Here is a 20037-nt window from a genome sequence, read left to right as displayed (position 1 = left end):
GGAGTAGGCTTGTGAACACAGTCAGTTGTTAACGTGTTATGGATAGACAAGAAAGGAAGGTACTGGGAAGGTCTGTGAGGAAGGAGGTCTGTTATGAGAAATATGTGGTGGGGTGGAAGGGCCGATGCTATGAATCCTACGATAATAGATTATTAAAGACAGCCTGTTAAAGGGGGCAACAAAGCTCATGATGCCAAAAGTAGGGCATGAAAGTTCCTCAGGACAAGTTGAAGAAGGACAGACACACAAACTGAGACTACTGTTGGGTGAAAATAGAGTCAGACAAAGAATGCCTTAGAGAGGCATTTAGAAACATTTTTTCTCTTTCTTCTTTTCTTCTTTTTTATTTTTATGTTTAAGTATTTGTAGAAAGGTGTCATTCAACAAAGTACTTCATGAATACAAAGACGTTTGATCAATGTCACCCCTTTATAAATTAACCAGTTTATTTTTAGAAAAATAAGACCCAGATGATTATTTTGTTTTGGCTTTTATTTTTCAGAATGTAGGTCCTTTAAGTTGAAGATAAAGGTTAAAAAAGTTGCCCAGGCCCATGTAACTGGCCTAAGCCTGTCCTCAGAGCAGGTGTCTTCTGAAACAGCATGGAGGTACTATGTGCCTATGGATTTCCATTGCTAATTCCTAATATTTGCAATTCCATGCCTGTCAGATTTGACAGAAAAAAAAGGTCTCCACTCTGGATATAATGCTGTCCTATGAAATCTCCTTTTCATTAATGTCTGTCTCTGTCTCTGTCTCTCTGTTTCTGTCTCTGTCTCTCTGTCTCTGTCTCTGTCTCTCTGTCTCTCTGTCTCTCTCTCTCTGTCTCTCTCTCTCTCTCTCTCTCTCTCTCTCTCTCTCTCTCTCTCTCTCTCTCTTCTATTTCTCTCTAATTTTCAGAGATAAGGAAACTAAGGGTTAGTTCAACTATCACTGTTCACATTATACAGTGATAATGAAAAGCTAACTCTGTGCCTATTCATTGTTAAGAAGTCCACTTTACATCATAGAGAAGTTGAGGCTATTTATTTTCACTTGATTTGTTCTGTAGTAATGACATAAAAGGCAAACTTCAGCTGTGATGAGATCCTGAAATAAGATTGCCTTGTTTTCCATGCATCTTTGGATGAAAACACTAAGATTTGGGGGGATATTTTTTAAATTTATTTTTTATTGTAATTAATAGAAGGGTTACATTATATTCACCACATAGAAGGTGTATTACTTCACAAACATTGATACCCTGTCTCATGATGTGGTCCCCATTTCCATCCCCACTGCCCCTGCTCTTTTTGATTTCCCCCTTCCCTATCCAATTTCAAATAACCAATTAAGCACATATAAAATATATCAGAAAACAAGGTAAAATATTGTAACAATATGATATAACCAAGGGATAACAACAGAGATAAGAGATAACATAGTACATTAAGGACAATAATCACTCATTATATGGCTTTTATTTCTTTATCCTTACATTTAGTGTCATACTATTTGGCCTTATGTCTCTAGATTTTGTTCTATTGTAAATCTCTGCTAGGAGACCCCAAGGTTTCTACTGAATTTGACAAATGAGCGAAACCATTGAGCCTATGTTCCTTTGAGTCTGACTTACTTCACTTAATATGATTTTTTCTAAGTCTTTCCATTTCCTAACAAATGGGGTGATGTCATTCTTTCTGACAGCAGCACAGAATTCCATTGTGTACAAATACCACATCTTGTTGATCCACACATCAACTGAGGGGCATCTGGGTTGTTTCCATATCTTTGCTATGGTAAATAGTGCTGCAATGAACATAGTTGTGCTAGTGGCTTTAGTATATCCTTGTTTCTGGACAATTGGGTAAATTCCAAGTAGTGGAATTGCTGGATCATAGGAGAGCTCTATGTTTAGTCTTTTGAGGAACTGCCATACTGCTTTCCATAGTGGTTGAACGAGTTTGTACTCCCACTAACAGTGTAGTAGTGATCCAGGGGGATATTTTTTCACTTCAAAACATATCAGTACTAGAATATTTACAGGGTAGTTTTCTACGTCAAAATGTATCTATGAAAGGAAATTACAAGCACTTATTTGAAAATGTTCTGATTCACTGACTCACAAACAATTATGTAGCATGCTCTCTCTGTAGCTGATCCAATACATTAATAAATTAAGCCAAACAGTCATTGATTCTCCTGAAATTTCTATTCACAATACAGAAAAATAATAGAAGAATTATTACAAATTCTAATGAAAATTATAAGATGCTGTCACAATCAGAAGGCTTTGGAAGTGGGAGGGACATCATACCACCATTTAACTTACTTTTTTTTGCCAGTCCTGGGGCTTGAACTCCGGGCCTGAACACTGTCCTTGAGCTTTATCAAGGCTAGAGCTCTACCACTTGGGCCACAGCCTCAGTGTTACCGAGGAATTGAACCTGGCTCTTCTTGCATCCGAGGGAAGCATTCTACCAAACTCTCATCCTGATTTGAATACTTTTTACATTATATAACATATTGATAGGAAAAGACATCTATTTCTACCATAATCCAGTTTCTACCCTTTGATTGCTTGTATGGAAAACATGAATGCAGAATGCAACAGTAGAAAATTAGCACATCATCCAAGCATGTAATAAATTCTTTTAAACAGTAACAATAGTTTGTAAAAATTGAAACCCAATTAGATATAGGTTTTAATGACCCTTATTTAAAATTCATGGCAGGATGAGTCTATTTTATTCCAACTTTCCAAGCATGTGACCTCAAATTAAGATTTTCAAGATCTATTGGGATGATTTGCTTTGTGTCTCATTTTTCACAGTGAAGTTTTTCATTGTGGTTGACATCATCTTGCCAAATTTTCTACCATTTGGAAAATGGAAAATTTCAACTGCAAGAGTGAAAACCAGAGTGGCTTTGATGTCAAGTCTCTTACACCAGGAAACTTTTCCCTTCTCCTTTTCCTTAGTGAGCTAATGGAATCAGTCATGAAGAGAAACCACACAGCTATGAAGGTGACAAACGTAACATCTGCCCCTTTGCCATCTGATGATCCCTGGCAAGCAGCAGAACCCCAGGGAATGTGTGTCCGGGCTTCTGGGAAGCATTTTTGGTATAATGAGTGCAGCCATCTGTGAACTATTACAAGCCATTGCTATCTACATATTGTATTTTACATCTGGCTTGGATAAACATCTTATCCTTTCTTTTATGTTAACTGACTGATACAGCTCCCAGAGTATGGATTAAAATTGTCTTCAGAATGTATTTTGTGGGCAGCAAGTGTGCCTGAGGTGTGTGTGTGTGTGTGTGTGTGTGTGTGTGTGTGTGTGTGTGTGTGCTTGGCTAAGAAATCATTAACCTGCATGCTCCCCAAATGTGTTCAAAGAGCAAAAATCATTATATTTTGAGGTTATCATTTTTAATGCAAATGAGATAGATTTAGAATATGATATGGCATCACTTTTACAAATTTTACTTTTTCAATAGCATCCCAAACAACAAGATTGTATAATGAGTAAGCTCGATGTGTTGAAATAATAAGATCATCACCATCTATATTTAGGTGTGGAAGCAATAAGGCCTATGTATCCATTAAAAAAAAATGATTCAATCCAGCTCTAAAGTTCCAGCTCCTCATTCAGTCTAGAACATGGGCCTAGCCCAATTGTGAAAGCACTAACACACTTTACATTCCTCAGGGATCCATTTTTCATCTTATATTCCACATGTTGCTATGCTAATTCTCTCAGACACCGAAACTTATGAGACAGAAAAATCATTCTACAGGGTTCTCCCTGTGGTCTACAGGGAAGAAGAATTAGAAACATAACAACTTGTCTCACGAATGATGAATTCCATTGTTAGGGACCATAGCAAGTCTTGGAATGTTTTAGAAGCTCTCTCAGTAGAAGTGTTTTCCAAGTTGGGATGTGAAAGACTATCTTGACCTCTTGAACTATGAGAAAGAATAAACAATCTAATTTATGATATCATTTTCATAGCAGACTGAATAAAATAAGCAGATAAAAATTCAGTAGGTCTAATTCTATTTTAGTTATGTGAATTTTAGTTAAGGAAGATGTACCTGCAAATATTATTTATATTATAATAGATGGTATTTCTTTGGAGATATTACTGAATAATTAGTGTAATTTTGTGTAAGTAATGGTTGTCAAAAAGCACCAAAGCAGTTTCCTAAAATATAAAATTCTGGGGCCAATTAATTGCAGACTTAACTAAATTTTCTACCTTCTCTTGAAAACTGATACCAGAGCAAATTACCTACCCACATATTCATCATATGCAATTTAAGACAACTGAAAGTAGTAGATCTGAGTTCTTTTTAAAAATTAAATGTACTTTTAACTATAAACACAACTACATAGACATAAAAATTTATGACTCCATAGACATGTTTATTACATAGCTTAATTAATATGTATCTATGATATACAAACCCTCAACCTAATTTTAATTATGTTCTAAAATCTAAATGGTAGTGACTGTATATAGAGATTCCCTTCTTGAACACTTGTTTGTTAAATATGTCATTTGAAATATGATTTAAAAATCAAAGTTAATAAATTCTTTTAAAAAACATAACATTCTAGAAAATGGAAATATGGGTCTATTTGTTGTTGGTAGTGGTGGTAGTGACTGTATTTATTTTTCTTTTAGAAAGGGGTATGATGAGCACAGAAAGGGAAGGAACAAATGCCATCGTGCCATTTCAGTAGGAAGATGACCCATAAAACCTGTGGGCAGGGATGGGATGGAGAAACTGGGGGAAAGAGAATCAAGTGGTAACACAAATGTTCTCAATACCTGACTTAGGAAATGGTAACTCCTCTGTACAACACCTGCATAATAACAATAAAATCATATTGAAAAACATAACAAGTCACATATTATGAGGTGATGTATTGATACAAGTATTAGTTGTATACACAGTGCATAAATGCATATCTCTAAAAATCAATATATCTCCCTAAAATGTTTACACTTTCATGAAGAAACATTCAAAACATTTTCAACTAGCTTTGTAATATAAAGACATATCTATAGCCATTTTGATGGTAATAGTCTGAATTCTTTCATTAGCAACTTTGTGATATTTATACTTAGTTCACTTAATATAAAAGGTTGACTAATTTTTCTATTCATTGAATTTATGTCCCACAAAAATAATGAAGTTTCTGCCTTGGATCCTATTCCACACTTGAATTTTTTCTGGGATCAGATGCCCAAGTCAAGGATTTTGTATTTGAATGTATTTTAACTATTATTTGGATCTGTTTATTTGCACTGAAATTAAACAATTAGGTGCAGTCTCAGCAGGGTCATTATTGTCTTTTCTTAGCCTCACTCATCCACTGTGCCTTGGTAGTTGTCCATAACAATGTAATCACCTGGCTGGCTGCATTGCTGGCATGCTTTTCTGCCTCAGTGACAACTCTCACCTGTTTTGCATCACATCATCCTGCACACCAAGTCTGATATCAAGCAGAAGCTAAAAAATGAGGGAAAGTATAAAATACACTGTTGAGGCCAGGTCTCTACACAAATGGTTCCCTGCCACACCTTAGTAACTCCTAAGGTACTTCAGTGTCTAGATGAGATGGCCAGATCACGGGGATATCCCTTTTGGCACTAGTGTTGGGTTTTTTGTTTTGTTTTTATAATTCATTTAAAAAATTATTTATTTTGTTCATTTCAATGCAGCTTCTTGAAATCACAGTGTAGATGCTGTCACATATCTTTTTGGCTCAAGGCTGGATCTCTACCACTTGAACCTGTGCTCCGATTCTGGCTCTTCAGTTCCCATAAGAATCTCATGGACTTTTCCTCTAGGGCTGGTTTCAAATCAGGGTCTTCAGATTTCAGCCTCCTGAATAGGTTGGATTTTTAGATTGTAAACATAAGCCACCAGTCCCCCACTTGCTCTGGCTCTCAATTCTTGTCTAGGCACATGACTGGATTAAAATCCCTTTATTTGTGATTCCCTATCATAATCAGGAAAACAGATATTTGATAAGCTATTATGTTTCTTCAGATGAAATGGAATCCCATGGACTTTTTTCCTCTGAGATGGTCTAAAACTGTGATTATGCCTGTTCCAGTTTTCCAGTTGATAGGATTGCAGATATCCAGCACTGGGCTTTTTACTGATATGTACGTGAAGATACATTTCTTCAGCACATGGCTGTTACTTAGGAGGTCAATAACTTTTCCATTTAGGGCCACCTAGGAAGAAAAATGAAGTAAATTCTGAAGAGTAAGTGCAGTGCATGGCATAGCTTGTATTTGCAGATGTGCAATAAAAAGACTCTAGGCAAGAGCACATTTGTGTATTGCTCACTGCATTTTCACTTACTGAGCTACATTGAATGACTCTGTGCTAATGATTTCTACATAGAAGACAAAAAATGTTGCAGTTGGAGTAGACTCCAAAACTCATTGCCTTTTATTTGTATTTGTATTTGTTTGTTTGTTTATTTATTCACTGTGCTTGTCTTGAGTTTGAACTCAAGGCCTTGGTGTTGTACCTGAGCTGTTTGTGCTCAATGCTAGCACTCTATCACTTGAGCTATAGCTTCACTTCTAGCATTATTTAGTTGATTGTAGTTAAAGGTGTCATGAGTTTTCTGCCCAATCTACCTTGAAACTTTGATCGTCAGGTCTCAGCCTCCTAAAGTAGCTAGAGTAACAAGGATGAGCCACTGGTGCCAGATCCATTATGGATTCTTTTCATTTCTTTGTTTTTCTTTTTTCTTTTTGTCAGTCATGGGGTTTTAACTCAGGGCCTAGGTGCTGTCCCTGAGTTCTTTTGCTCAAGACTATTATTGTTCTGGGCCTGGAGTTTGGCCCAGTGGTAGAGTGCTTGCCTAGGATGCATGAAGACTCGGGTTCGATTCCTCGGTACCACGCACGTAGCAAAACACCAGAAGCAGTGCTGTGGCTCAAGTGGTGGAGCCCTAGCCTTGAGAAAATCCAGAGACAGTGCTCAGGCCCTGAGCCCAAGCCCAGGACTGGCACACACACTCAAAAAAGACTATTATTGTTCTACCCCTTTGAGCCACAGTACCACTTCTCCATCATCTATTTTTTTTTTTTTTTGCCACTCCTGGGCTTGAGTTCTGGGCCTGAACTCCTTGGGTTTTCTCAAGGCCAGAACCCTACTACTTGAGCCATAGCACCACTTCTGTCTTTTTCTATGTATGTGGTACCAAGGAATCAAACCTGGGCCTTCGTGTGTGCTAGGCAAGCGCTCTATCACTAAGCCAAACTCCTGGCCCTATTTATTCTTTTTTTAAAAATTATGTTTTATTGTTGGGGTGATGTACAGAGGGGTTATAGTTATATTTATCAGGTAGTGGGTGCATTACTTCTTGAATATTGTTACCCCTTCTCATGCTTCTCTCCCATTTTCCCTTCCCCCATCTCTCCCATTCATCTTGTTTATCCTTTACCTTCCCATTTTCAAATACACAAATAAACATATATACAATATACCATGTCCCAAAGTAACAACATTAAATAAACCATAATGGGAAAAGAAGAGAAAAGAAATAACTTCACATAGTATATTAAGAACAACAATCACAAAGATAAACTTCTTGTTTCCATATTCTGGAGTTCATTTTGCTTAGTCTCCATTATCTACTCTTAGAAATGATATTTTATGGCTGGGAGTTTGGCCTAGTGGTTAAAGTGCTTGCCTAGCGTGCATGAAGACCCGGGTTCAATTCCTCGGTACCACATACATAGAAAAAAAAGAAAGACGGGAGTGGTGCTGAGGCTCAAGTGGTAGAGCTCTAGCCTTGAGAAAGTCCAAGGACAGTGCTCAGGTCCTGAGCTCAAGCTCAGGACTGGCAAAAAAAAAATGATATTTTATCTCTGTCATAGTAATGTATGGTAATATTCACTTATCCATGAGAAAAGTCAATCTGCATCTGTGATTTTACTTTTTTTTTCACTATTTCAATTGCCCAGTGTGTATCAGGGGAATAAACCATGTACACATGCAAAAATATATTTTAGGAGAGATATTATAAGAGATAGTTTATATAAAAGAGAAAAAAAGAGACCAAATTTCCAAATTACCCTTTATGGCTTTGAGAGAAAGATAAACAACCATGGAAACTTTGACATTATTAACAACAAGGCAGATACTTGTGTACCTTAGAGCCCGCTACAAATTACTAAGTACCTACTTTTCCAATTATTGTCAGTCCTCTTTCTCTGAGTAATTATTGTTGCACAAAGAACAACTCTAAGACCTTTGTTAATACTACATGTCCTCCACTAAAGAGATGAAACATTCCTACCAATAATTGCCTTGAAACTTGACTATATGTATACTTTCAGCAATGGCTAGTTTTTTCTACTGATCTTGCCTTTGAATCATCAAACTCAAAAGTTCTTTGTAACTGAAGGCTAAAATAAAGTAAAAATGTTCTCCCTACATGGCTACTTCTGGCTTATTCTATGTCTTTTATTACCTACCAAGGTGAATTCTTCAGCTTGTAAAATCTTTCTTTGTTTTCTGGATTAAGGAATTCAGCATCCTCCTTCTTTTCTCATTTGCCTATCTTAACAGCATGTCCTTTTGTGGTGAAGGTAGATTTCTTTCTCTCCATCTTCTTATTTCTTTTTTAAATCAAGAACTTCCTATCTGACTTAGTCAGGTCTTAGGTCATTTACTAGACTGCTAGAAAACTCTAGATAAAGAGTTGTTTCAATACAGACCCCGAAGATACAATTGGAGCTAAAGGCAACAAGCCACTGTGGTAGTAGTTCTGTATTCCAGGCTTGAATTGCATTTCCAGTATACATTGGTCCAATCCATCTTCAATACATCTCCATTTTTTATATATTTTTATTGTAATTAATAGAAGGGTTACATTATATTCGCCCAACTGAAGATGCTAACTTCATATACATTGATACCCATTTTCCATTTTGCTGCCAGCTCCTACTTATCTCACTATAGCCTGTTCCATCACAGTCTTCATGGGAACTGACAGTTCAAAGCAAGAACTATATAGAATTCCACATTGGCAAACATAATCATTGTTTACTTTCCATAGAATTATTTCTCAATGAGCTTTTCCATGTAAGCTCTTGGAAAATGAACTGAAGACACCCAAGTTGCCTAATCTATCAAAAACCAGCTGAGATTGATTTTCTGTACATCCATCTAGATTTGACTCCCCACTCAGCCCCCACAGTGGGGCTTCCTTTCCTCCAGAAGGTGCTGCAAAGCTAGGTGACTCCACAATGTGGAGGTATGGGGTTATGATATCTGTAAATCATAACTGTCACTCACATTTACTATGTGGGCCTAAAATCATATTAAATGAAATGAAACCTGGACTTACAAAGCATGTATGTTTTCTCTTGTATGTGGAAGCTGGAACTATCTGTAGATTAGTAAATATACATGTATTACTAATGTAAATACACATTTCATGGTGGAATCTAAGTGTACACAGTTGTATTAGCTGAAATATAGTAGATGATGGAAGACTTCAAATGATATAATTCCTTAAGAAGGTTAACTCACAGTCTAACAAAATAAACACCTAAAATCAAGTATTCAAAAGTGAGGGATTGAGGTCAAGGTGGAGAGGATAGATAAAGAGAGGAAGGAGTGATGTAGTTATAAAATTAAATGTACATTCTCCAAAACTGAAGAAAAATTGAAGGAAGGGGTAGGGTAGGGAGGGGTAGGGGAAAATGACAAAAAAAAGGTGACATCAGTCAAGATTCATTGTATTTAGATACTGCTTTGATGAATGTCAAATCCTTTGTGCAACTTAAATATTTTTTTAAGAAGTCAAACATTCTTTCATGGAGGAAGATATTATTTCACCACATAGACAATATGTCACAACAACAAACCTGAATCTTGTCTCTCTTGTTTGTCCAGAGCCATGGAAAAATAGGAACTATTTATTACCTTTTCTTCAGCTGGTATTGGCTGAGGAAAAGTCTTTCCTCCAAAAAAGGTGATTCCTAAATCAATAGCGGAGTTTACATAGAGTCCTAATATAGGGAAGATAGGAATATAGGAAGAATTTTCTTTAATACATCAGCAAGTATGGAACTCAATTATACTTTTATAGGCTGCAGAGAATAGATTATGGATAAAAATGTACTTCAATGACAATAATTGTTTTACATCCTTCACATCCTATTCTTACTTGAGTGAATAGATAGATCAAGCCTCTAGATTTGATTCCCACAGAAGGAAATAGTTAAACAGGAATCAATATTCCTGTTTAAAGAGCTCAAATCAGAGCATTGATTTTCTAGGTCTCTAGGCAGGATATCGCAAAACATTCATTTCTCTTATTTTATATATTTTTTATTTTTAAATTATTTAAAAAGTTCTTTTCCAACTTACAGACTACAAGTTTTCACCAGATGTTTTTTTCTTTACTTATATATTCCATTTTAACTCTCTCTCTCTCTCCTCTCTCTCTCTCTCTCTCTCTCTCTCTCTCTCTCTCTCTCTCTCTCTCTCTCTCTCTCTCTCTCTCTCTCTCTCTCTCTCTCTCCCTCCCTCCCTCCCTCCCTCCCTCCTAGGTCTGGGCTTGAATGGAACTCTGGGCTGGGAGCCTGCTGGGTGCTAGTAAAGGTATCACACTACCTTTTGAGCCACAGCGCCACTTCTGGACTTTACTGAGTAGGTTATTTTAGATAAGAGTCTCATGGATCTTCCTGCCTGGACTGAGTTTGAACAGCAATCTTCAGATCTCAGTCTCCTGAGTAACTAGCTAACAACTGGTAGTAACTAGGGCCTGGTTCATAATCTATATTTTAACTCTAATATTTAATTTAGTGCTTTTTCCTTTCACTAGAAACTCATATATAGACATTATTTTCATGAATGTTACAATATAGTTTTAGTCAGGAGTTCTAATTAATGTGGTCATGAATATATCACACAGATAATTTCATGTTTCTAATATTTTACTATAACTGGTAATTATGTATGGTAATATAACACAGGGAAGCATTTCCATATTTTAGATACATATGATATAGTTTCATTAATATCAGAATTTTTAGAGAAAGGCATTACATTATTTTACTTGACCATTCCTAATTTGCTTCTCTTTTTCATTTATGGCAATTTTGATTCTGACATAGACACACAGCTCAAATAAAATGCACTCAACTTTTAAGTTGATATACTACTATATAACTAATCTTTATCTTTTGATTATAATGGGACATAACAAAATTAAGTGTAGACTATAGTGAACAGTTTGAAAAATGAAACCAAGGAAAACAATGAAAGTACAATTAGCAAAGCATGCAATGGAAATTAATTTATTATCAGTAATGATGCATATCACAGGTGTCTGGTGAGGGCAGACATGGGACAAAGATTACAAAGCACTTGTCAAGTCTGGTATAAATTAAACATTTGACAAATTACAGGGCCTGTTTTTTTAAGACCTCAGCCCAGTTACATCCTGTGAAACAGGAGAGGATGATTTCAGACCCTTTTCTGAATGAGCATTTCAGACTTGAAAGAAAATATTACATGTGCTTTTAGTAATTTTTTTGTTTAACTCTATTATAGAATGATCTTCACTGGATGTAAGTTTCTGAATGCAGCCCTTAATACAGGAAAGTTTATGAGACTCTAATCTCCAATAAGCAACCAACCCAAGGTTCAACCATGGTTCCTCATGAAAGACACCACTGGAAATTGAAATTGAGTTATGAACAAGTAAGAAATTTTTAGAATGTTCATTCCTTAAAATAAATCCAGTTATTAAAATTTATGATATTTGTAATCTACTGTTCATTCACCACCAATGTGCATCTATCAAAGGAGAAATGAATTTAACCAGACATGTCATTTTCGAAAATAATGGTAACTAACTCATGCCTGTAATCTTAGCTACTCAGGAGGCTGAGACCTGAGGATCATGGTTCCAGACCAGCTCAAGCAGGAAAGTGTCTGAGACTTTTATATTCAATAAACTACTCAGAAAAGGCTAAACATAGAGCTGTAGGAGGCAGGTGTTAGCCTTAAAGCAACAAGAGTCTCAGAAATGGCTCCCAGATGTTGAATTCAAGTTCCAGGACTGGAAAAGAAACATCTCCTGGATTTCAAGAGTTACATACTTCTACTAATAAATAGAAAATTGATTTCTCAATTACATATTCTCAAATTCAATTTAAGTAAAATCATGGAATATAGTATTCAGTGTATAAAATCTTTGAATATCTTCATGAAAATTTCCATATCATAATAACCAATAAAGTATATTTTAATCTGATTCAATTCTCATATGTTACACTTCAAATATATGTGTATATGTATATATGTATATATATAATCTTTTAAAAATATGATAATTGAGTCAGTAATAGTGATTCATGCCTGTATTCATAGCTACTTGCAGTGAATCTGAGAATCACAGTTCAAAGTTGTCCTGGGCAGGAAAATTAGTCCAAAAAACTAACAAAGAGTTAGAAGCGGACCTGGAGCTCAAAGGGTAGAACACTAGCATTGAACAAAACAAAGCTCAAGGACAGTGCTCAGGCCCTGATTTTAAGCCACAGAATCTAAAAAGAAAAATACAAGCAAATAAACTTTAGATATTTGGATGTTAGGCATGATTCATATAAAGGTATGCTTATTAATTGAATCTTTGGATTAATTTGATCTTTGGTTGACTCCAAAGGAATAAAAAACAAAAGTATTTTGGATGTAAACAACACAAAAATGTGAAAGAAAAATTTCCATATAATTTGGTGATGATGATATAGATGTACAAAGGGATTGCAATTCCTTAAGTTGTTAGTACAGTTTTTGGTTATTGTCATTCCTTCCTTAATTCCCCATGTTTTCCCCCTCCAGTTCCTGTACTTGTTACATCGTTCATTTTTTGCATAATGCACATTGACTATAATGTCAACATTTGTTCATCTTTCCTCTATCTATAACTGTGCCAATCCTTTGTCTTTCCCCAAAGCATGTTACCAAGAAATATTAAAATGCTATAAGAAATAAAGTGAATTATTAAAACATTAGTAATATAATTAATATTAATACAATTATAATTTTATAGTATATGTGTTTAACATAATATAAATAAGAAATATCAAATTATTACTAAGAAACAGGAAACACTACAAACTCATTGCAAAAATAACAGGGTGATCAGATGGTATTTATACATGCATCCAAGTTAGTTTAGTGTAAGTAGTACCTTCACTGGATTCACTCTTAGTTGATATAATGAAAATCTATGAGAAGTTCTTTGTACAAATTCAGTGTCTCTGAACAAAATCATTCAATGAAACAGAAATAAAAATAATTGATAAATTATTATCTTATTTTTATTTTTTGTTCCAGTACAGGGACCTAAACTCAGAGTCTAGGTTCTGTTCCTTAACGTTTTTGATCAAGGCTTGTATTCTACCACTTGAGCTATTGCTGGTTAAGCGAATATAAGAGTCTCACTGACTTTTTCCACCCAAGCTGGCTTTGAACCTTAGTCTTAATTTCTCAGCCTTCTGACTAGCTAGGATTACAGACAAGAGAGACCGGATCCTGGCTTAACTATTAAAATCTTAGTTTCACATCATATAAATAAGAAAAAAACAAGAAATAATAACCAAAAGAGAACAGGCACTTGCAGCATGAGTTGTCAGTTCTTCCATCTAGAAAATGTCATTTGCTTTAACAGAAGCACAAGTTCATACAAAGGAAATAAACCATAATGATTGCAGAATTGAAGAGGTATCATTTTGGCAACATTTATTTTTCAAATGGCTTATAAAATTAAAGTTATTTTCTAATTCTTAAAAGTACTTAATATTTTTCAGAAGGGTAACAGTCAAAATTTCATTTCTTGAATGTTGGAGAAAGCAATAGGATAAATCTGAACTTCAGTGGTAAAACTAGAAAAGAATGATCAAGTCAAATTTCTCTTGTAATAAAAGAAAAAATATAAATCAAAACTACATTGAGATTCTACTTCACTCCAGTTAGAATGGACTTTATCAAGAAAACAAACAGTTGTAGATACAGGTGGGGATGTGGCTAAAAGGGAACACTACTAAAATGTTTGTGGAAGTGTGAATTGGTTCAACCACTTTGGAAAGCAATAGGAGGATCCTCAAAAGACTAGTAAACATAGAGCTGCCCTATGATCCTGTAATCCCATGCCTGGGCATTTATCCAAAATTATCTCAGACAAAGCCATATTAAAGTTACCAGCCAAAGTATGTTCATTGCAACATTATTTACAATAGCTAATATATGGCACCAACCTAGATGCTTCTCTGTAGATGAATAGGTCAAGAAAATGTGGCATATATTCACAATGGAATTCTATGCTACTATCAGAATGATATCACCCCATTCATACCAAAATGAAAAGACAGAAAAAATCATATTAAATGGAGTAAAGAAAAACAGGCTGCATGTTTTCCCTTATTTGTAATAATAGTATATGCTTTGGATAGCTTTTGTTTTTGATTTTTCTAGTCCTGGGGCTTGAGCTCAGGACCTAGGCACTGTCTGTGGGATTTCTCAAAGCTAGCACTCTATCACTTGAACCACAGCACCACTTCTGTTTTTTTTTCTGTGTATGTAGTACTGAGGAAGGGAACCCAGGGCTTGGTGCATTCTAGGCAAGTACTCTACCACTAGGCTAGGCTCCTGGCCACTCTCTGGGATAGTTCTACAAGAGGATCACAACAGTAAACAGCTATGTACATATGGACATATAAAATGATGCCAATCAAAATTGACCCCAAGATACAGAAACAAGAGGTTGTTTGGTTTTGGTTTGAATGTATTGTGTGAAGCTACTTTCTTTTTTCTTTCATTTATTTCCCCTTTGGTTTATCCCATTATCACTGTTTTTGATTTTGGTACCCTGTGTCTTGTATATACAATTATCTGACTTGGGGAAGGGAAGGGAAGTAACAAAATATTGAGACAATAAAGGGTGAACCAGTGCAACAGCAATATTCTCAAGACACAATGTTGAAAATTAACTTTATAATTTGGGGGACAGGTGAGTTGAGGAAAAGGGAGACTGGGAGGAAAACAAGAGAAAGAGTAACAATGTTCAATAAGAAATGCACTCATCACTTTACTCATGTAACTGTAACCCTTCTGAGTATCACCTTCATAATAAAATTAAATTTAATTAAAAAAATAAAATTTCAAGAGACTGTCAAAACTCAGCCTTGTCTTACATAACTAGCTGAACACAAGAATCAGAGATAAATCACAGATAGACATAGTTCAGACATAGACCAGAGATTCTCTAACACCTCAATCCAAAGGCACAGATTTTAATAAGAAATATAACACAGGTAAATCCAATAAAATGTGAGCTACATTCAGGAAACCAAAATAAAACAAACATAGTCCAAAGTAAGACACTGTACCAGATAGGACCAGGCATCAGAATTAGAAGTGTATCCATAATATCTATTATAATTATTTCAAAGCAATACTATATTTAATGCTTAAATAATCAGCAAAACATGATAAGATTTAGTTATTAAATGAAGATTATCATTAAGAAAATTTAAAAATATGAGATTTTCTATTTCCTTGTGAAAAGTTGAAGGTCATTCTTTGGATGGATGTGTAGAATTCCACTGTATTTTCGATTCAAAGGCATCTGGGTTGATTCCATGTCTGGGCTATGGTAAATAATGGTGCAATAAACATGATTGTGGTGATAATTTTCATATATCCATGTTTGTGCACTATTGGATAACAGCCCAGGAGTGGGACTGCTGGGTCATTGGGAGTTCTATGTTTTGTTTTGTGAGTATCCTCCATATTGCTTTCAAGAGTGGTTGAACAGGTTTACATTTCCACTCACAGTGTAATGGAGTTCCCTTTTGGCCATTTCCAAGTCAACATGTGTTATCGCTAGTTTTATTGATAATGGCCATTCTAAATGGTTTAGTTGGAAACAGAGTATTGTTTTGATTTCCATTTCCTTTATGACCGGAGATGTTGAACCTTTTTTCATGTGTCTATTGGTCATATTTACTTCTTTTTATGAAATGTCTCATAAAACATTAACCCATTTATTAATTAGACTGTTGTTTAATGGTTTATTGTTTGATGGTTCAATTTTTTGAGCTCTAAGTACATTTCAGATATTAGACTCTTTTTTGATGTGTTTTTATTTTTGTGTGTGTGTGAAAATCATCTCCCATTCTGGTGATCTGTCTCTTCAATTTGTTAGCTATGCTCTTTGTCATGCAGAAACATTTATGTCTGATGTAGGATTCAGTTAAGTAAAGTAAACCAGTCTCACAGGAACACAGATTGAATGTTTTCTCTCATTAGTGGGAACTAGAATGTGCCTACCAATCTACCAGTAAGCAAACTGTGTGGCACCTATGTGGTTATAAATGAATGAAGTCAAGTACAATAGAATCTATGGAGAAAACAAATAGTGAAATTCTTTAGAAAGACTAAGTGAAACTCTAAATTAATACTAAAAAAAATACTTGTGAGGGGCAGAGGGTTCAAGAAGGAATGAACAAGGGAAACTAGTAAAATGCAGGCAGGAATGCATTGTGTCTGACACAAAACTAAGAAAAATAAGGGAATGAGTGGGTGGAAGAGGGGGAAGATAGTGAAGGAATGACAGATAAAGATGCACTGCATAAATGTATTTCTCTTTTTTTCTTTTATTTTTGGGGGGTTCCTGGGGCTTGAAATCTGCCCTGGGTGCTATTCTTGAGCTCTTCAGCTCAAGGCTACACTTTTACCCTAGAGTCATATCCCCACTTCCAGTTTTCTATTGATTAATCCGAGATAAGAGTCTCAGAGCTTTGTTTTGCCCAGGCTGGCTTTGAATCATGATCCTCAGATCTTAGCCTCCAGAGTAGCTAGGATTACAGGTGTGAGCCACCCCAGCTGGCTTGCATAAATATATTTCTGTGTTAAATGGCAAAAAAATTCACTACATGACCCTAAAAATGTAGAGAAATGAGGGAAAGTTGGGGTGGGAGGGATGAGTGAGTGTGTTAAAAGAGATGACATTGATCAAGAGACACTGTGTTCATAATTTCTCTGTTTAACGGAAACGCCTTTGTATAACTTCCTAAAGAACATAATATATATTTATATATATACATATATTAAAACATGAGAAAGAAGTAAATTTTAATTAATTGAATGGTATGATGATATAATATAAATGTATTTAATAAATTTTCACATACTCCAAATGACAAAAGAAAAAATTTCTTAGGGCTGACAATATATCAATGGAAATTTTTTAAATGAAGTAAAAATATTACCTAAAAGATTATGACTCAGAAATAAAAAAGGGTATCTGTTTTTCCCACTGTACCTCAGGTGCTAATGTAATTCAAGTTACACTAAAAAAACTCCATCAAACATGATGGAGAAAAAGAGATGCATATTTGCATTCCTTTGACTCCTAAAGAATAACAAAATTCTTGAACACAAGTTGAGAACCCATTGACTGTGGGAGTGCAGGCTTGTGATTATCAGCACTCTCCTCATCAGAAGTGGTTGGCTGATCTACCATAGAAGAAATACTGCTTTTGCTAATAGGAGCTTTAAGGTCGTGAAACCAACTGCTAACTCCAGTCTACACTAACATATAGAGGGCACTGGTAGGAGAAGAACAGAAAGAATATAAAAGATTAACCTGTTTATTTAGTTTCCTTCCCTTAATTAAAATATTTTTTATCAAAGATCTCTACAATTGAGTGGATGAGAGATCAACCATAAAGAAACATCAATGGGAATGTGTGCACAGAGAGGGAGGAAGTGAGTAGTTGGGTACTTTTAATCTTAAGTAGATTTGAGGAAATTTAAAATTCATCTACAGTGCAATTGGTTAAGCACCTGTAGAAAAGCAAAGCTGGATACTCTATGTCACCCTGCACCAAAATTAATTACAAGAGCTTGAAGTAAATGCAGATACTCTGAAAATTTCACAGGAAGGAATAGGAGATACACTAGGGCTTCTTGGAACAGGTTGAAACTCTCTTTAAAAAGGTCCAGAAACATAACAAATTGAAGAAAGCTTGGACAAATAGGCCTGAATTAAACTGCAGAGCTGCTGCATGAACAAAGAACATAGATAGCAAGTTAAATAGAAAGCCCGCAGAGTGAGAGAAGAGCTTCACTGACCATACAACAGATAAGGTCTTATATCTAAAATATATCTACAGCTAAAAAAATTGAATCTTTCAAAAACAAATCTTCAAATAATCAATCACCCCATTAAAAAGTGAGCTAAAGACTTAAAAGAGAGATTTTTTCTGTAGAGAAAATAAGAATGGCCAATACACATATGAAGAAATGTTCAACTTCACTCTCCATTAAAGAAATGCAAATCAAAGCAGGGTGAGGAGGCTCATGCCTGTAATTCTAGCTACTTAGGAGGCTGAGATCTGAGGATAAAGGTTTAAAGACAGCCCAGGCACTAAAGACCTTGAGACTCTTATCTACAATTACACAATAGAAATTCAGAAATGGCTCTGTGGCTTAAGGGGTATGGTGGTAGACTTGAGCTAAAGACTTCAGGGACAATACCCAAGTCCAGGGATAGGATAGTAGCTTGAGCTCAAGGACAGTGCCCAGGCCCAGAGTTCAAGCACCATAACCAAACACACACACACAACACACACACACACACACACACACACACACACACACAACACACACACACACACACACACACACACACATAAAATGAAATGCAAATTAAAACGAAGTTGAAATTCCACCTTACTCCAGTTTAAAATGGCCTTTATCAAGAAATCTAATAACAACAGATGCTGGAGGGGATGTGGCCAGGAGGGATCACTACTACACTGTTGGTGGGAGTGTCAACCACTGTGGAAAAGCAGTATGGCAATTCCTCAAAAGACTAAGCATAGAGCTCTCCTATGACCCAGCAATTCCACTCCTGGGCATTTGCCCAAGTGTCCATAAGTAAGGACATACTAGAGCTACTAGCACAACCATGTTCATTGCAGTATTTTTTAACGTTGCTATGATATGGTACTAACCCAGATAACCCTCCTCTGAATGGATCAAGAAGATGTGGGTGGTATTTATACACAACGGAATTCTATGCTGCCATCAGAAAGAATGGCATCATCCCATTTGTATGGAAATGGAAAGATTTGGAAAAAATAATATTAAGTGAAGTAAGCCAGCCACAATGAAACATAGGGCATAGGGTTCATGTTTTGCCTCATTTTTAATAATTAGTATATGGCTAGGAATTCTTGTAGCAGAGGATCACCATAGCTCAAAAGCTATGTGTATCTGGCCATATTGGATGAGGTCAAGTGAAATGAACTACAGGATATGGAAATAAGAGATTTATCTTTGTGATTGTTGTTCTTAATGTACTATGTGAAGTTGTTTCTTTTCTCATTTTCCCCTTATGGTTTATCTCATGTGGTTACTATATCTGACTTTGCTCCCCAGTATATTGGTATATACATTTATTCAATTATTTTAAATAGGGAAGAAAGGGGGAAAACAAGATGATTAGGAGGGAATGGAGGAGGGAAAGTGGGAGAAAAACATGGGAAGTGGTTTAAATGTTCAAGAATTAATGTACCCACTACCTGATGAATATAACTATAACCCTTTACATTACTCCAATAATAAAACACACATAGAATAAAACAAAATATATCTGCAGTTCATAAATAAAGACCAAAATATAAAACACAATAATGTATTACACAATAAAAATGGTGCACCAGTGAATATATATTTGAAACTAAAGATATGTGTTGAACAGAGCCACAAAAATCTATCTGATGGCAATAGCTCATGTTTGTAATTCTAGCTATCTAATAAGCTAAGGCTGGTTGATCCTGTTTCTAGCCCAAATTGAGTACATAGCAATTATCTCAAAGCTAAACAACTTGCACATACTTAAAAAATACAAAATGGCAAGCAAAAATTAAGAAAAATAATAATCTCTGCTAGTATTACCAGTGCTATTATTATAAAAATAAAAAGGA

This window comes from Megascapheus bottae, chromosome 5 (assembly GCF_031878675.1).
Source record: "Megascapheus bottae isolate mThoBot1 chromosome 5, mThoBot2.hap1, whole genome shotgun sequence".
Taxonomy (NCBI): domain Eukaryota; kingdom Metazoa; phylum Chordata; class Mammalia; order Rodentia; family Geomyidae; genus Megascapheus; species Megascapheus bottae.
The sequence above is the reverse complement of the archived record's forward strand: the minus strand, read 5'-3'. Positions refer to the sequence as shown.